Source organism: Canis lupus, chromosome 7 (genome assembly GCF_048164855.1).
Source record: "Canis lupus baileyi chromosome 7, mCanLup2.hap1, whole genome shotgun sequence".
Classification (NCBI taxonomy): domain Eukaryota; kingdom Metazoa; phylum Chordata; class Mammalia; order Carnivora; family Canidae; genus Canis; species Canis lupus.
The window spans coordinates 15,274,452-15,292,935 of record NC_132844.1 but is presented as its reverse complement, the minus strand read 5'-3'; positions in this window follow the sequence as shown (position 1 = coordinate 15,292,935).

The following is an 18,484-nucleotide window of genomic DNA, read 5'->3' as shown; positions in this document are numbered from 1 at the left end:
GGGGCCCCCTTTTGGGCCAGGCCTGGATGGTGAAGGGGAGGTGTGGGCGGCAAAGGTGGGGAGCATTACGGGGTGGGGGGTGCTCATGGCAGCAGCCATTTTCCACAGGTACAGAAATATTTTAATCTCTTAATAGTCCATAGAGCCAAACCAGAGCAACCAATTGAAAATTATCTGTGAATATAGCATAAAATCTGGGTTCTATCCACAAGGAACTTTTAATGAGTGCTCAAGTCTATTCGGAAGAATATTCCAGCTGGACTGAACATTAGACCAACTGACCAGAGGAGAGTGTCCAGAAAATTGGCTGGGTCTTGTCTGTCTGTTAATAGATGCATTGCAAGAACTCAGATCCTGGCTAAAATGCTAGTCCCCGCCTGGCTTGGCTAGGATGGGTGCCTTTTAAGGGTGGTTGGAACATATCACAGAGAGAGAGCAAAAGGCCCCCTTGAACCAGTCGCAGTGTCATACTTCTATAAGGTCCTTCACGCACTCTGATACAGTGTTACTCTTCGCATCAAAATCCAGTTCACTTAACTTCTACACACATGACAGAACCAAACGGATCGGGCTGTTTGGCCATTCTAATCCCTTCCATTCAGCAGCAACATCTGGCTTCCCTCAGATCGGCTTTCCTCCCTCCTGCTTTCCCTTCAACTTCCCCTCACCCAGCCTTCTCTCCATAAGTGATTATTAAGCCTTCTGTGTCCTGGGGGCAGGGGATAGCTTTAAACCGGAGATCATGGTAACACTGAAGTGCACACAGGAACTCATGGCTGGTCTACGCCAAGATTCTTTCACCCACAGCAAACTACTTCCACCTTGCATGTAGCGGGTTGACAGGCCCAATGGGGGATGGATGCCATTAGAGCAGGTTGCTGTAGGAAGAGCTGCATCTCGGAGGAATAAGAAGAGTCATTCGTCACACGGTGGGTGAAAAGCTTTGCAGGTGGCACTGGAGCTTTCCCTTTGCACACGTCTCACTTGCTCTGATAAAAATGGGCCACTTAGCGTGGCCTCACCCATGCAAGTGCCATCTGATGAGTTGGGCGCCCACAAGGCAGACAGTCAAATCATTAACTGGACTTTGATCCCATCAGAGTTAGGTATCAGTCAAAAGTAGTTTGGGGTTACCTACCAAGAATCCTTTTGAAAAATGAATACATTTGTGGAAGTTAGAAGCCCATCCATGCCTTTTCCAACAGAGGAAACCCTTAGAAACACCTGATTTCTCACTTAACTTTCTTTTTTGTAATGACCATATTTATCCTTGACTATGAACTCCTGCCATAAAAGAAGACAGCCGTTTGGTTAGTTGTCTATAAATAATACAGCAAGATCTATTTACCTAATTTCTATATGTAGGTTTCCCCCTTCTAATTGAATGCTTTTTTTCTCTCTCTTTCATTAAAGTCAGCTTCCCGTGACCTTTAAATTCAGTTAGAAAAGTTAATCCTCTGGTTAATCTGGACCAATTGGTTTCTGAAACACCACTCAGTGACAAACCATTATTTCTAGCTCAGCTTTTAATTGGTTAGAATGTTATTGCTGCGAGATCCAGTAGCTGTCAGCTTTGCCTGCTAGCCAGTCTGAGCCTTCTGGACGTGGTCCAAGTCATTAAAGCAACATCTCGTGTTCAAGCCGGGGATATTTATCCTGAACCCAAGCCCAGTGCTCTCTCCTGCTCTTATTTAATTAAGGCCTAGGGAATGTTGCAGGGAGTCCTGCTACAGATGGAGGACAAGTATACTTTTGGGGGCGGGAGGGAAACCTTGAGGTTCAGCTTCTTTATGTTAAATGCTATTTTTAAATTATTAGGTGAAATCGCCATACAAGTCACAACTTAGCATTGATGCTAAGTACATGTTTTCTCAGATATTGTATAACCTGCCTCAGCTTTGAATTTGCCCCTGTACTGAAGAGCCCAAAAGAACCCAATGATGTCACCGTTAGGGGAATACTTACCCAATGTCCAACATACAGATAACTTACTACAATTATTTCGCTCTTAGGAGGAAGAGTAGAAGCTCTTGTGTTTTCTTTCTAATTGTCCTATTAGTATTCGAGGTGCCCTAACTAATAACAGATGATCGTTGCAGTCATCCTCCTTTTAAACAATCACAGACTCAAAGGAGATCATCCGCACGTATTTTTTTCCAGCGATGCACCCAGAGAGGGGGCTGTCTGGGGCCTGTTGTCAGAATGCGGGATTCGGGCCTGAGCTTTCTTCTGATGAGTTGAGTGATTTCGATGAAGTTATTCAATTTCTCTGGATTCCAGTGGCCTCCTCTACAAGATAGCAGGGAGATACTACTTATGATTTTCTTAGTGGTGAGTATTCATTAAAAAATAATAATAATAACATATAGAAAACACTTTGAAAACACTGAGAGCCATGCAAGCAAAATTTTATTAACATAAAATCATCTCATTAAAGGAGCTCTTGGAGTGACAGGCACAGTCAAGGTTTAGTCGCTTAAATGAGAGTCTTCTTTCTCTTGCGATCACAACTCACCCTTTCCTGGTTTCTAGTGCCCCGAGAGTTCCTGCTCCAGCATCTTCTCCTCACTGCTTCTGCCCTCAATTTGTCTGATCTCATTAAGGGGTGACAGGCAGGGAAATGCTTCTTCCCATTCCTGATGATTCCTTCTCTATGGCAATGTCCCTCACAAGTGAAACCCTCCTGATCCCTTTTCCTCATCTCACTTCCTTGACCCTTTGGTAGGTCAAGTGAGGTATTAAATCGATAAATTGGGGAAGAATGAACTGAGTATGCTTAGCTCGATACATCCCTTGCTGGCTCAGCACTGTGTGCCATCACTGCTTCCAAGCATGTAGGCTTCATGGCCAAGGCCCTGACCCAGCAGGGGTCATCCCTGAGAGCTTACCTGTCACCAAATGGGTAATTCCATCTAATTCTCGCGTTCAGCATTTCGAAGTCTTCTTCCTTGTAGATGTGAGCCATATTCTCCACTCTGAGTTTTATCTTTCTCCCCTTCTATTTTTTTTTTTGATTCAGAACTCAAGTGAAGAAGAGGGGTGCTCTTTATCATTTGTTGGACACCCCCATAAGCCCTCCAAACTTACAAACCTACATTTCTATCCTGTGCCCCTGCCTCTGAGCTCCAGATCCATATACCAATTGCCTTTTTTTTTTTTTTATGATAGTCACAGAGAGAGAGAGAGAGAGAGAGAGAGAGAGAGGCAGAGACATAGGCAGAGGGAGAAGCAGGCTCCATGCACCGGGAGCCCGATGTGGGATTCGATCCCGGTCTCCAGGATCGCGCCCTGGGCCAAAGGCAGGCACCAAACCGCTGCGCCACCCAGGGATCCCCCAATTGCCTTTTAAAGAATTCTTTCTGTATGTTCAGCTAGTACATGAAGCATGCATGCACACAAAAAAACCCTGAATTAAATTATTAAATTAAAAAAACTCTATCTCTCCCTTAGCACGTTAGATTGCAATCATGCATTTGCAGGTCTCAGCCTGAGAGCTGAGGCAGGGAACTGGATCTCTGTCACACGGGAAGACAATGCAGGAGCAAGAAGGTCTACTGAGTGAATAAACCAGTGAGGGAGCAGTAGTGAAACTGTTGGGACAGGGGTGCACTGGGCTAGCCCCCTCCTGCAATTTGGCTCCCTTCTGCTCCCTCAATTCCAGACTGATCCAAAGATCCTGTGTCAGGGCAACAGGCACAACTACATGAAGATTTCTGAGCACACAGAGGTGAGACATCAACTCCATGGGCCCTCAGCTCTGAGCGATTGGCCCAGCACCTCTATTCTGCTAACTTGGATGAGTCTGTCACCAGGCACTCTACAGGGGGGCACACCCTCCTCATCCTCTCTACCTCTATATATCCCCGAATTGGGCTGCCTCCCTCATCTCTTCCTAAACCCTCCCACTGCATTTTCTGGAACACACCCAAATTGCCTTTATCCTTAATTTCTCCTCCTACTGGTCCTTTTGCTTTCTTCTTTCAACTGAAAGCTTGCCATACCTGGAAGGCACTGCCTCCTCTGCAGCTGTAACAAGTGGCAGGCATTTTTCTTACATTCTGCCTCCAACTGGGCCCATAGCTGTCATAGGTAGCCCCCTTACTCCTCATTTCCCTACAAAATGCCTGACCTTCTACCTGCCTCTAAGCCCTCAGTACCTTTGAGGCTCTTGCCATCAGATACACCAACCAGAATCCTTGCTTGTTACATTTACTTGCCAACCCCTAGTCATCAGAGATGGTAGTGCCAGGCTGGTTGTCACCTCTCACACTGCCTCAGTCTTAATGCTTGGGGATTTTTATATTCAAGGGGACAATACTTACGATATTCTGGGATTCTCTCTCCAATGACCTTGACCTCTATCCTATCTCAGTCACTCACACCCATGGTCACAGTCTAGACTTTGTCATCATCAGCATCTGCAACTTCTCCATAATCTCAATTTCAAGCCTTCTATTCCTCTATTTCCTGCTTATTCCTTCTAGTACCCTGATTTCAATAATATCTCAAGTGGGGCTTCCATTCATTGACTCTACCACCCTTTCTCTGTCCACTTCCCCTGGTTTCTTTCCTAATCTAAGGGCATTCTGACAAATATATAATGGAAATGTGAAAGGAAGAACTGTAGAAGAAAAAACAGAAATGAGAGGGAATCTATTTTTACATCCCAAATAATAATCCTAACATGCACATTGAAGAATCCAAAACATTTCCTCAGAATTGGAGGATTTATTTTACTCCTACTGTTGGAGCAGGAAACCAACCTTCTGGACTATATGTAGTCAGAGTTCCAGAGCTGCTCTTGCATTACTCCTCATATCAAGGAGATCACGTAGGAGTCCTTTGCATAGCAATACAAACTGGCAGGGCTCAAAATACAAATTGTTTTGGTGGTATAGACTAATTTGGCAAAAATCTCTTACTCCTAGGGTCCTTCTGATGCAATGATTCTATGAAGAATTACAGTCCAATTTATTTCTGGAACCCATTCTACCGCTGGGCAGACAAATTCAACTTGAATTTTTTTTTTAATTTTTATTTATTTATGATAGTCACAGAGAGAGAGAGAGAGAGGCAGAGACATAGGCAGAGGGAGAAGCAGGCTCCATGCACCGGGAGCCCGACGTGGGATTCGATCCTGGGTCTCCAGGATCGCACCCTGGGCCAAAGGCAGGCGCTAAACCACTGCGCCACCCAGGGATCCCCTCAACTTGAATTTTATCTTTCTCTCACAGCATCTGATGAAGGGGCTGGTAACTTCATTAGAATAGTAGATAGGGCTGTTATTGTATATTAACAATCACTTCTAAAAAGACAAAGATGTACCCAACAGTGCTCATTGTTGAGGCACTAACTTATTATTGCTGTGTTAAAACAAGTCATTTGACAGTAATATCCCTTGAAATAGTTTGGAACTTATTTAAAATAATCCATTCACATTCAATGGAAAATAAGGTAAGTAAAATCTCACCTTAAAAATTCACCTTAAAAACTATTCCCCATATTGGTCACTTCTACTGGGGAGAAAAAGATGTCATTGAATACAGATTGGAAAGAATTAGACTGGAAATACCAATTAGGTAGCAAGTCTACATAAAAATAGATTAAAGTGGGAAAGATTTACGGATCTTTGGGGATTAAGATATTTATCTATCAATCGATCGATCATCTATCTAGTGCTGTGAATTTGGTAAGAAATAGCATTGTGTTATTTTCTGTATCTTTTCATTTTTACTACATATAGAATGAATTGTATCAGAATTGAGACAGAAAAGATGGATCCTTATTAACTCTTTGCCTAGAGAGGAAGAATTTCTGAGCATGAACTATTTGCCACTTAAAATCAATTAAGTACCAAGAGAGCCATAAACTGGCCCAGGGCTGGAATCTATTGTAAAACTTCCTGGAAAATTGGAACAAAGAAAAGATGCTAATTTCTCATAGTAGAGGGGGAAACATTCTATTAATTGGATCAGATTACTTTTTATCTTCTGGATTTTAGAGACTGACCAAGACAATAAGTACATTCAATAAATTTTAACCCAATCAATATGATGCAAAGATTAGAGAACTCCGCCATTCTTTCACCTGACAGGTAGCAAGGATCAGTGAATTAACAGAGGACTGCTGTCAGCATGCTGAATAATGTCCATGAGGTAGTATCTACTGGGAAACTTCACAAAGATTACAAAACTTCTCTAGGCCTCCATTTTCTCCATTTATATATTTATTTAAAAAATATTTTATTTATTTATTCATGAGAGACACAGAGAGAGAGGCAGAGACACAGGCAGAGGGAGAAGCAGGCTCCACGCAGGGAGCCCAACATGGGACTCGATCCCTGGTCTCCAGGATCAGGCCCTGGGCTGAAGGCGGCCCTAAACTGCTGAGCCACTAGGACTGCCCCATTTTCTCCATTTAAAAGCAATTTTATATATGCCTTTTAAATATTAAATTTATCAGCTTTTCCTCATTAAAACTATTTGCAAACTTAAACAGATTATGAATAGGCTTGGAAAGGGAGGGTGGGCAAAATAACTATATTTTCTTTTTTTGTAAGGTTGTCCTAAGGAGACTGAGCTGGAAGTGGGGCTGGAAACACAGAAACAAATAAGGACATTGCTGCAATAATCTAAGAAAGAGACAATGAATGTTGGCATTGGGGGATGAGAAAGGGATGGAGTGGAGATATATTAGAATAGAAAATATCGCTTCCATTTTCTGGTCCACTTAAAGCTAGTTGGTGGCATGGCTATACCCATTTCTTATGACCTACGGTTCTTTTCTCTTTCTCCCTTCTCCGTTTTTTTCTACATCTCACTTACTCGATTCCCTGTTTTTCCCCAATGTTCCTTCTTCTGTTACTCATATCCTAGCTCTACCAGTCAAGTCTATGACTTGGCTGGTCTTCTTCGAGAATCTAGGATCCCGAAGATCCTGTGGACGTAATGCATGTGACAGACAAGGGGTCTAATGGAGATGTCACAACCACTGATTTAATTGTAAATAGTAAACCACTAAATAATTTCAGGCACTAACATCAGAAACCTTAACAGGAGAGACCCCTATTTACTCCTCTGCTATTGGAGAAAATCATTCAAGATAAACAAGTAGTAGATAAAACTGAGGGGGAAGGTGAGTAAACAGTGATGGCAGTAATTGCAATACTTACCATCGGAGGCAAATTGCTTTCTTTTTGCTAAACAAAGTGAGTTCTATGGTAAAAGATGATACAGAAAAAAAAAAAAAAAGCTTTTGGTCATCTAAATAGATAAGTGGGTGGTGTGATGAGCACATGAGGCCAGGAATAGCAGCTCTTGAAACCCTCAAATCCCCGTGTCTGTCACCTGCAGATGGTCAAAGCCTATGTCAGAGGAATGGGTACAGGAATGGGTACTATTTACTACTATGGAAAAGTGTGTTTTAGTGGGAAGCAGTAAAAAGCAGTGACCAGAACAGATTATGGTCAACCCAGCACCATCCCCAGTTCCTTCTACACTCTTCCCACCATCCCAGGGGAGACAGCTGGGAACTATACTTTTCCAGAATTCTTTGTTTTGCAGGGTCCCAGATTAGATTCTGTGGGTGAAAGTCACTCCCATGAGATTTAGAGAGTGAAAGAGAAGAAGAAAACATCCTCTGGCAATGGCTAGTGCCCTGGCATTAGCAGGCAGGACACATGGAGTCTGTCTGGCAGCGTCAGGAATCAACTACTTTGTGCTGCAGGAAGCTGAAATCACAAGCAGTGACTTTCCTGTAATTCTGGCCCATTGTAGACTTTCTGAAACTCAGGAGTAGCCTCCTTGACCTTTGCTTTCCACGTCTTCCCCATAATTGTATAAGCCTCTAATTCCCTGTGATAAATCTCTTCCTGCTCAGATGACCTAGAGTGGCTTCTGCTTCACTGATGGATAGTGATGATAAGCTTGGCTCCAGAAAGTGCGGGTTACGTCAGAGCCACCACATACTACCTGAGGGACCTTGTACAAGTTTCTTAAATACTTGAAAAATAATTTTCCTTGTTTATAAAAGTAGGAATAATAAAATTAGTTCTGCCCTTCTCAGACAGTTTCATCAAAGCCCTCATCAAGGATTAAATGAGTTCAAGCATGTAATAAAAGCACTTAACACAGTGCCTTAGAGCAAATGAGCTTCAAAAACAATGTTAGCCATTCATTTTATGTATAACAATACTAGCAATAATGTACTCAACCAATAGCTGTTTCTCCTGCATCCTTGTGGCTAGTGCATGCTTGCCTCAGAACAGGGAAGGGGTGGGACGCCTGAGTGGCTCAGCAGTTGGGCGTCTGCCTTCAACCTGGGGCATGATCCTGATCCTGGTGTCCCAAGATTGAGTCCCGTGTCGGGCTCTTTGCATGGAGCTTGCTTCTCCCTCTGCCTCTTTCTTTGTGTTTTTCATGAATGGATAAATAAAATCTTAAAAAAAAAAAAAAAAAAAAAAAGAAGGGCAGGGCAGGGGAGAAGCTGCAACTCAGAACACACCCCTGGGCAGGGGTAATAAAGGTATGATTTCTGCAATTCTAACTTCAAGAGAATGACCAAAAACTGTGGATAAGGGGCACCCTGGGTGGCTCAGTCGGTTAAGCATCTGACTCTAGGTTTCAGCTCAGGTCATGATCTCCTGGTCCTGGGATGGAGCCCCGGGATGAGGATTCCCATTCAGTGCACAGTGGCTCCAGATTCTCTCTCCCTTCCGCTCTGCCCCTCTGCCCCTCCCTCCTCCTGCTCATAAGGAGCACATGGGCGCTCTGCCTCTCTAATAAATAAATAAAATCTTGAAAAAAGAAAAGGAAAGAAAAGAAAAGAGAGAAAGAAAAGAAAAGAAAAAAGAAAAACTCTGCAGTCAAATGCTCTACCACTGAGCTATACCCCCCAAGAAAAGAAAAACTCTGGACAAGGCCAGAGATCCATGGCATGACTAAAGCTAGAACCGATTACAGCTCTATCTGTTGCAACAAAAATCTTGAGCGACGGCCTGGAGGCTGTCGATTAGAGTAGAAATTGGGAGTAGAATGAGACTTCATTCCTCCAAACCTTGCTCTGTTCTCCTGGAAACTGTGGTGATTTCTTTCCATCTCTGGTTTTCTGTGGACTGGGTGATAAATATTCCAAAGAAACACAGAAGTTGGGAGACCAGTGGTGTTTGACCATAGATTGCAACACCGGATTAAACCGACTTGGCCCTCCAAGGAAAAGAGACCTTAATCATGAATTCATTAGAACCTTCCCTGTGATGTTAGTTTAAGAAGATACAAAACCAAAGAGAGGATGATTGTTTTGGCCTCATATCGGAAACCGTACGCACATAAGAGCATGACGTATCACAGAGGAGTGATACTTCTAAGGCAAAGTGGTGCCTTAGAAGGTATGCAGGGTGACTTCCTATACTTTCCCATCTGGGCTCCCAGGTGAGGCAGCGAAAATTGCCGTGGTCAGGGTTCCTCCCTGGGAAAGGTTGCTGGTGTCATTGAAGTCCCACTCTGCTTCTGCTCACCCAGAATTTGAGCAGAGTCATGTCTTGTAATTCTTGACGGCATGTAGCGTCTCCGAGTCACTAGCTCCATAAGGGAGGGCAATGATGTGAAGTACTCCCCAGAGCAGAGCTTATTATGGTTCAGGAGAAGGTGACAGGGTGGCCCCCAGGGAATGTGCTGGGCTAATACGCCCTCCCTTGATTCTCTTGGGGGTTTCCTTGAAGGGTACAAATGCTTTCCCTTGTACCCATATCACCCATGATTCCTGAAGGTCCACTGCTTCTTTCTTTCTTTCCATGGAAACTTCAACATATTTTCATTTTCCTATTCTGTCTTCTTCTATAAAGTTAAAAAAAAAAAAAACTTAGACAACTTAGAGACAGCAGCTATCTTTTATTGCCCCTTCTACTCACATTAGTTGACTGGAGGACATAGATAAGAGTCTCCTACTCTTAAAAATGGGGCTCTGAAGATAATATTTAGCTATCTAGTGTAATCCTGAATTCAGTGTTCTAGTCACCAAGATGCCGATGGGGATGAAGATCCACCAGATATTTTTTTTTAAGATTTTATTTATTTATTCATGAGAGACACACTGAGAGAGAGACAGAGACACTGGCAGAGGGAGAAGCAGGCTCCATGCAGGGAGCCCGATGTGGGACACAATCCAGGATCCCTGGATCAGGCCCCGAGCCAAAGGCAGACACTCAACCACTGAGCCACCCAGGCGTCCCAGCCACCGGGCATCTTTGTCTGGTTATCTTCACATAGAAAGTCCTGGCACAGAAGGAGCATCCCATGGTATGGGAGGAAGGTATGCAGATTACATACAGAAGTGGTTCATGGGTTAAAAGCTCCGCTAGGGTGAAACAGAGAGATTTTGCTTCTTCATCTCCAGACATCCTAGCCCTGGATAGATGGAGGGACTGAAATCCCAGGACACAGCACCCCAGCCCTGGGTTTGGCCCTTATTATAAACCTAATTGATGCTGTTGGTTTTCTTAAATGACACACAGTGTCCTTCTCCTGGAAAAGCTCTTACTCTGGATTCCTCTCTGATCATCAGCCTTTTGGAGCCCTCAGGAAGTTTAGTGGGACAGATGGTGTGGCCCAGCTAAAATTCTCAGAAAACAAAGTCTGTGTTCTCCAAACTGGGCCTTCACAACTAAAATTCATAGAAGGTAAAACAGAGGCAAAAGATAGTATTCATTTGTCACTCAAGTGTTGATTTAGGAAAAGCCAGGCTGAGCTAACTTCTGTTTTCCTAAGAAGTAGTCTTCTTATTTATTATTTTTTCTTTTTCTGTTGAAGGAGAGATTTAAGAATTCAGTCTTAGGGTTAATCTTTAACATTAAATATTCAAATACAAAAAGCAATAATGCTTTTAACTTTAAAATATATGGTACTCATCTCTATTGTTTAGTAGAGAAAGACACCTGCTTGAAAGGGTTTGAAAGGGACATTGACAGTTACAAGTAAACTGTCAATGTCCATTTGAAGGAATTATTTGAAGGAATTATTTCAGTTAATCATCATTTGAAGGAATTATTTCCTCCATTTGAAGGAATTATTTCAGTTAATCCTCAAAGGTATACATTAGGACTATTATTATCCCCATTTTACAGATGAGAAAATTAAACCTTGGAAGTATTTAGTAGCTGGCACAAAGTTATACCACTAACACTGAATAGGATCAGGATTAGAATCTAAGTAGTCTGATTCCAGAGCCTACACTCTTAACCATTGGGCACACCACCTGCAAGAATAAAGATAGTTTTCGGAGGCACCAGCTTTTAGGCTTCTGAAAAAATGGTGGCCAAGGGATGCCTGGGTGGTTCCATTGGTTAAGCATCTGATTCTTGGTTTCAGCTCAGGTCATGATCTCATGGATTTAGGAATTGAGCCTTGTGTTGGGCTCTGCACTCAGCAGGGAGCCTGAATTTCTCTTTCTCCCTCTCCCTGTGCCCCTCCATGTACGTTCTCTGTCTCTCTCTCTCGCTCATAAATAAATAAATAAATAAATAAATAAATAAATAAATAAATCTTTAAAATAAATGGTGGCCAAGCCTTTTAATTGTGGGACAGCAGTCCCTCTGACCCAACCAATGAGCCTTTGCTGTTGGCCCGACTACCCTCCAAACTCCCAACTTCCAGCATACTTTCTGTTTCATGGGCACAAATCCTGCTCCTTCTTCACCACCCAGCCTTGATGTGAATCTCAATCTAGGCTTTACCAATGATTCTTGAACTTAGACAGGTGGGACCCATACCCCTCAGGGAGGGAGCTACAGGCTTATTACCCCAAAGTCTTTGCATCACAAGGATTACTTTGTAAATTGTGTTATCAGTCTCAGCGGTTGCAATAATAAACTATTTACAATAATTTATTTGTCTCCAACCTAAGTCAATGAGAGCCATATCACATTTCTAACTCCACCAGAGCGATGAGCTATCAGTCTACACTTGAAAATAATAGTATCTTTCATTTGTGAGGAGCTTTCAAGGTTACAAAGTGCTTTCATATCTATTTAATTTTCATGAAAACTCTGAGCTTATTCCCACTGTCCCTATTTACAGATGAGTACACTGCAGTTCAGAGAGAGATAAAGTACCTGGGGCTCAAAGTCATACAGAAATAGCAGACATGACACCTAAAACCCAAGCTTTCCATCTCAAACTCTAGTGTGCATTGCTATTACGATGTTACTTAAGGTAGAATTTCACCTTTATTTATTTTCATTCCTGAGGGTAGATGTTCACAATGGTATGTGTAGCACATACTTTCTCATGTCCTCTGTCTGACTTTTAAGTAGATAATAACCACCTAATCAACCTGGATGACTTGAGTCTTAGATGATCTCTTCTGTTTATAGGAGTCATCTGTCATCATCCAAATAACTTTAACATTATACTTGACATTTGTAACTGGGGCTCAGAAAAATCTATAGTAATAGGCAACTTTTAAGAAATGGAATAACAGCTAGTTTAGTGTTACAGTAGACACAATACTGGATTAAGAGGGTGGAAAATGAGTCCCTAAGAGTGTACATTTGGGCAAGTCACTGCCCTTCCCATCTGAAATCTAAGGGTGTTGGATTAGCATTAGATCATCTCTTAAACTCTCATGTTTTATGGGTTTGTTCATTTCGGCTGAGATCTAAAGGAAGCCAGTGAATGTGAAGGCAATAGAAGGCCAGCAAAAATAAAGCTGGCTTATCATTCCCCTGAACCACCATGTTCAGGTCCCAGGTGACAAGAAGATAAATGCTGAGAAGAACATAGGGAGCTTGCGGAACTGGGTTGGAGGTGTCCCTGCAGAGTCTCACCCAAGCCACGTAGGCAGAGCTGCTCCCTATAGGCTTCCAGGGCAAGGGTGGCAACAACCTTCCCAGAAACAGCTCTCTACCAGTTTATCTCCTCAACCACATACCTCTTCTGTGCCCTTTTCCTTTTCTTCCAGTTTCTGTGGTTGAAAAATCTTTGATGATCGCCAAATGGTATAATAGCAAAACACAGAGGAGCTGTTTGGCCAAGAATGGGACTCGAACTTTAGAAACTGTCCTCTAAACAGTGGAGGAAATTGAGATTGAGTTCCAGCATCCATTCTTTCCCAGATGATTAACCACAGTGTGGTTTGGGGGCTTAGCTCAGCTCCAAGGGCAGGTTCCAAGACACATAGGCCAAAGGTGGGATTGTGGTGGTCTTCTGATCATTCTTGCCAGTAACTGGTTTAAAAATCCAGGTTTGGGCCAATCCACACAAGGTCTTAGTGTGATAAGAGGAAATGATTTATTCAAAATTGACTTTTCCAGGAAATCTCTGGGAATCTGTCTCCTATTATATCACCCTTGATCATTCAAGTGCAGCCATACTGACCTCCTTGTTTCTTGAACATACCTGAGGGTCTTTCTATGAGCTGCTCCCTGTACCTGGAGTGACTCTCCCCACACACTAAAGCTAACTTCCTCATCTCCTTCAAGACTTGGCTCAGATGTTACCCCCTCAATGAGACCTACTCTCCCCATCTTATTTCAAATTGCAATCCACTCATTCAACACCTCAAATTTCTTTGTTTTTCTGTTTCCACCCTCCACAATATCTTTTAAATATTCTATGTTGTATAATTGTCACATTTATTATTGCATATTTCCATTCACTCAAATGTAAGCACATGGTGGGGATCCTTGTTTTGTTCACTGCTTCACCATGCATGCTTACCCCAGTGCCTGCCTGGCTCATGGTCAGCATTCAATACATTCTCTTTATTGCGCATTCTTATAATCAACCACAATCTGGATCCATTTACTTGGGTAGATCTTATCTGCCAAAAATTTTATGAAGCTCAAATATAGAGCAGATAATGACATCATCATGATTCTAATCAGATTATCATAATCATCTAATAGGGACAATTTGAGAGAAGCTATTTTTTTTCAGTTATACTGAGAAACAATTGACATTATATTGTCATTATACAACCTTACAGGTTGATTTATATAAATTGTGAAAATGATTACCACAGTGGGTTCACCTAGCATCCATCTTCTCATATAGATACAATAAAAAGAAAAGAAAAAAAAAAAACGATTTTCTTTGTGAGAATTCATAAGATTTACTTTCCTAACAACTTTCCTGTATGTCACACAGCAACTCTGTCCCCAGTAGTTAATGTACCTCATGCCTGGAAGTTCACACCTTTTGACCACCTTCCCCCGATTTTCCTTCTCCCTACGTTTTGCCTCAATTGGTTTCTTTCCTTCTTTCCCTCAGTCCACATGTAAGTGAGACCATGGAATATTTGTCTTTTACTTAGCATAATGGTAAAGTATATCTAGATTTTCACAAGTGCTAGGAGTTGTGTGTGTGTTTTTTTTTATGGCTGAATAGTATTTCATTATATATATAATATTTAATATATATTTATATATACATATAGATTACATATATATTTATCATAACTTCTTTATCCATTCATTTATCAATGGACTCTTGTTTCTAAGTCATGGCTATTGTAAATAATGCTGCTATGAATATGGGGCCACAGATATCTTTCTGAGTTAGTGTTTTAATTTCTTTTGGATAAAATCCCAGAAGTGGAATTGCCAGATCATATGGTAGTTCTATTTTTAATTTTTTGAGGTTTCTCCGTATTGTTTTTCCTAGTGACTGTACCAATTTACAATCCCAACAACAGCACAGGAAGGTTCCCTTTTCTTCACATCCAGACAAGCATTTGCTACCTCTTGCTATGTGACCCTGCCATTCTAGCAGACATAAGGTGATATCTCATTGTGATTTTGATTTGCATTTCCCTAATGACTATTGATATTCAGCATCCTTTAATGTACCTGTTGGCCTTTCATATACATTCTTTGGAGAAGTCTCTATTAATAATTACATCACGACAACAGTCTAAACAGGCACTACTATGAGCAACCAGGACTTGGGGTCACCCTATTTTCTAGGGAGTATGGTCCAAGAAGCAAGAGTGAGGGACTGCAGAACAAAATGGGAAGGAGAGAGAACAAGCATTCTGGAGCTGCCTCCTGCTCGGAGTGCCTGGTTGCTTGATCCTGGGGACAGTCTGAGTAGCCAGATGCACTATGTCTCAAAAGCAGCTGTGCAGAGAGAAAAAAAGGGCAGCATTTTTGCCTCAGCCCAGTTAATGGCTCATCCACAGGGCATTTTCAGGCTGCATATGCACAAAGGCTAAGTAGGTTCTTGTGGAGGCTCTTCCAGGGCCTCCTAAGAAGCAAGATCTGATGGCATAGACCTAATGTATGAACCTCTAGGAAAAGCAAGAGGCCACTGCAGGAGTGACTGGACTAAGAGACAGATAAAGCCAAGAGAATAAAAGTGGTGAATAATGGAGCCTAATACAGTGATCTACCCTTTGAAATATGGAGTACTGCCTAACTGCAACAGGCCAGAGTAAAATGAAAAGAATTCAGAAGACACAGAGTCTGTCCCTTTTGATAATCAGAACTCCTATCCTAAGCTGTTATTTAATTTAATTGATCTCTAGATTTCTTTAATACCTTGTACCAATTCTTAAAAACAAAAATTTTCTTAAATCTATGCACAATCATCCTTTGTGGTACATGGGCAATCATTTTGCTTGGAAGAGTGGGCTTTTTTTTTTTTTCTTTTTAGATAATTCTTTTCTCCCCACGGATAACATGGCTTTCTACTGGAGACAACAACATAAAATAGATCTTTCCATGTCTAAGATATTCTATCTCTCTTAGCATTGTGATCTCACCATCTTCTTTTCTCCTGCCCCCTTTTCAGGCTACACATGATGAAGAGATGCAGCTTTGGTAGTCATAAAGGGTTAGGGCATGCAATGCCTGGGCAAAAGCGATGATGAAGCTTTTCCCTAAGGGGGAGAAATGAATCCCACATCTCCCATAGCATTTGGATTCTCAAGCTTTCAAAAATGCTACATCAGCATGGGCCAGAAACAACACAGAATATCTCTATTTGGTCTAAAAATAAAATAAATTTTAAGAAGTTGTTGTGATAAAATTAAAATATGGAACCCAAGAGTGCTCTAAAGTGCTACCTGGAGGTTTGCTGTGGAAATTCTATGAGCTAATGTTTTGTGAGCTTTAGTATTGTCATAAAAACAGTGGGGCTTTGCAAGTGGCTGCTTTTCTCTCTCTGAAAGAGCTATAGGTGGAATTTAGAAAAAAAGAACTTTAGAGAAGTAGATGGATTTGGATTTAGGGTTGTATACAACTTCCACAAAGATCTATTTATGGAACATCTGCAGATGTCTAAATTTGGGTGCCAGTCAACTAGGAAGACCAGAACCTCAGTCTTGCAAAAAATGGCTCATGGGCCCAATGGTAAGTGGCTGACACCATTCTTGAGGCCACACACTCTTAGGGGGTGATATGAGGCCTCCCTCAGGCTGATTAAGTGAGGGAGACAGCAAGGTATACATCAGGACCCATAGGACCTGACACTATAGCCCAGACTATAGTTTCACCTCTCCTGGCAAAATCCCATGAGCCCATCCCCTTAGGCAAATTCAGACCAATTTTAGGCAGGAAAAAAAAAATGTATTCACATTGATGACATATTCCTACTCCACAACCCTGATACTATTTAAAACTGTACACTAAGAAAAATGATTAGGAAATATTTTACAAGGAAGAAGCGGCAATAATTTTTAAATTTGAAAATATAAATTAGGAGGTAATATCTCTAGTTTCACAAGGAAAAGGAATCCCTCTTACTCAGCAGACTCCAGATTTATTTTCTGCATTTCTTGCAGAGCTGTCCTTTGAACAATTTCCCTTCTTTCTCAAGAAATGAAGGCCTATCTTAAAAAGTCAACCCAGCAATTATTAGAATTTCTCTCTTTCCTCCTGGAATACGCTTGAAAGAATACAGAAAAACACTCTGCTGTTTTTATTTGTCACTTCCATTCTGTAAACTCAGATACACCACTAATCACCTTCAGAGCTTGTTTCACAAGATTCTCTATGAAGAACTTCAATCTCTCACAAAGTTCTTGTGATTCTTTTTTCTTGTGGTATTAATTAATCCAAGAAGATATCATAGCAATACAACCAATGCTTTCACAGAGTCTTCTGCTAATTAAAGTATAATTAGCTCCTCAACTGAGACACAAACATTGCACCCAATCTTGGATTCAAGCATCAACCATCCACCCTTTAAAGAAGATACAATTTCTCTTCTTATTGCTAGTCCGTGTCCTTGGGCCAATTGTTTTGTCTTGCTCACCTTACTCCCTTCCAGGCTCCGAACAGTCACATAATTGTTTATTACTTTCTATCTGTCTCCCTTTCAGTCTTGTTTCAGTCGTAGAGTCAAAAATCATGGCTCTGATGTGCTACTTCTAACCAAGGTGCCTACTCTACTTCGAAGGCTATAGTGGTTCCCAGAAGCAGACTCAAAGTCATGGACTGTAGGGACTATTTCTTTCTTGATACCTGACGTTAGAAAATAACCATATCAAAGGCAAGCTCTTAACCCAAAGACCCATTGGTGGGCTTTGGGAGAACATGGGAATCCCATAATTACACAAAAGTTGTGTTTATGGTTGTATGTTTACATTTTTTTCTGGGGAAAAAGCACTTAAACTCCATCAGATTTTCAAAGTAGTCTATGACACTGCCAAGATCCCTGGAATAAAGAACTTCTTTGACTGACTTCTTTCACGCTTAAGGAAAAAGAATGTAGATCAAAATCACCAGAGAACCTAGCCCTCCCAAATGAGGTCAGGTTTGCTGAAGGAATAACAATTTGGGCAGTTTTTGAAAACAAGAAAATAGAAAAAATTGCCTATTAAAAAATATATTGTTAAAGATGGTATAGTCTAAATAAATCCCAAGTCCCTGGTGACCTCAGTGTGCAGGGCCCTGAGACAGGCTTTGAGACTGAAAACCCTATAACTGGCAGTCTTGTTTGCACTTGTAGATCCTGGGACAGTCTCTTCCATCCTCCTTCCTTTACAAGAAAAACCCTTTGCTCTGAAGGTGCAGAGCAAATAAATCCAAGTCTACATATGCAATGAATACGCCCCGGCTATCTCTTCTCTCTCAAACTATTGACCATTTCCCTCCATGGGTTTAGGCATCATAGCCTTTTGTTCACAAGTCAGAGACAACCAGGTCTAACGGTTTTACTAGTCATGTGTGACAATTCCATCAGCAGCACTGATATCACAAACCAATGGCAATATTATTGAATGAGTGTTTCGGTGCTAAGAGCTTTACATGCATTACATCATTCAAGCATGAAACGGTCCTAGAAGTAGGTATTACTATCAATTCCATTTCACAGATGGGAAAACTGATGTTAAAGAAACATTAATTTGTGTGTCCAGGCTCACACAGCTGGTGTGACAAAGGTGGGATTTAATCCCAGTTCTATCTGACCCCAAAGCCTGTCTGTATTCAAAACACTACTCTATAGGGCCACCCTCAGACAACTAGGCTGGAATGGAGTCCCCTCAC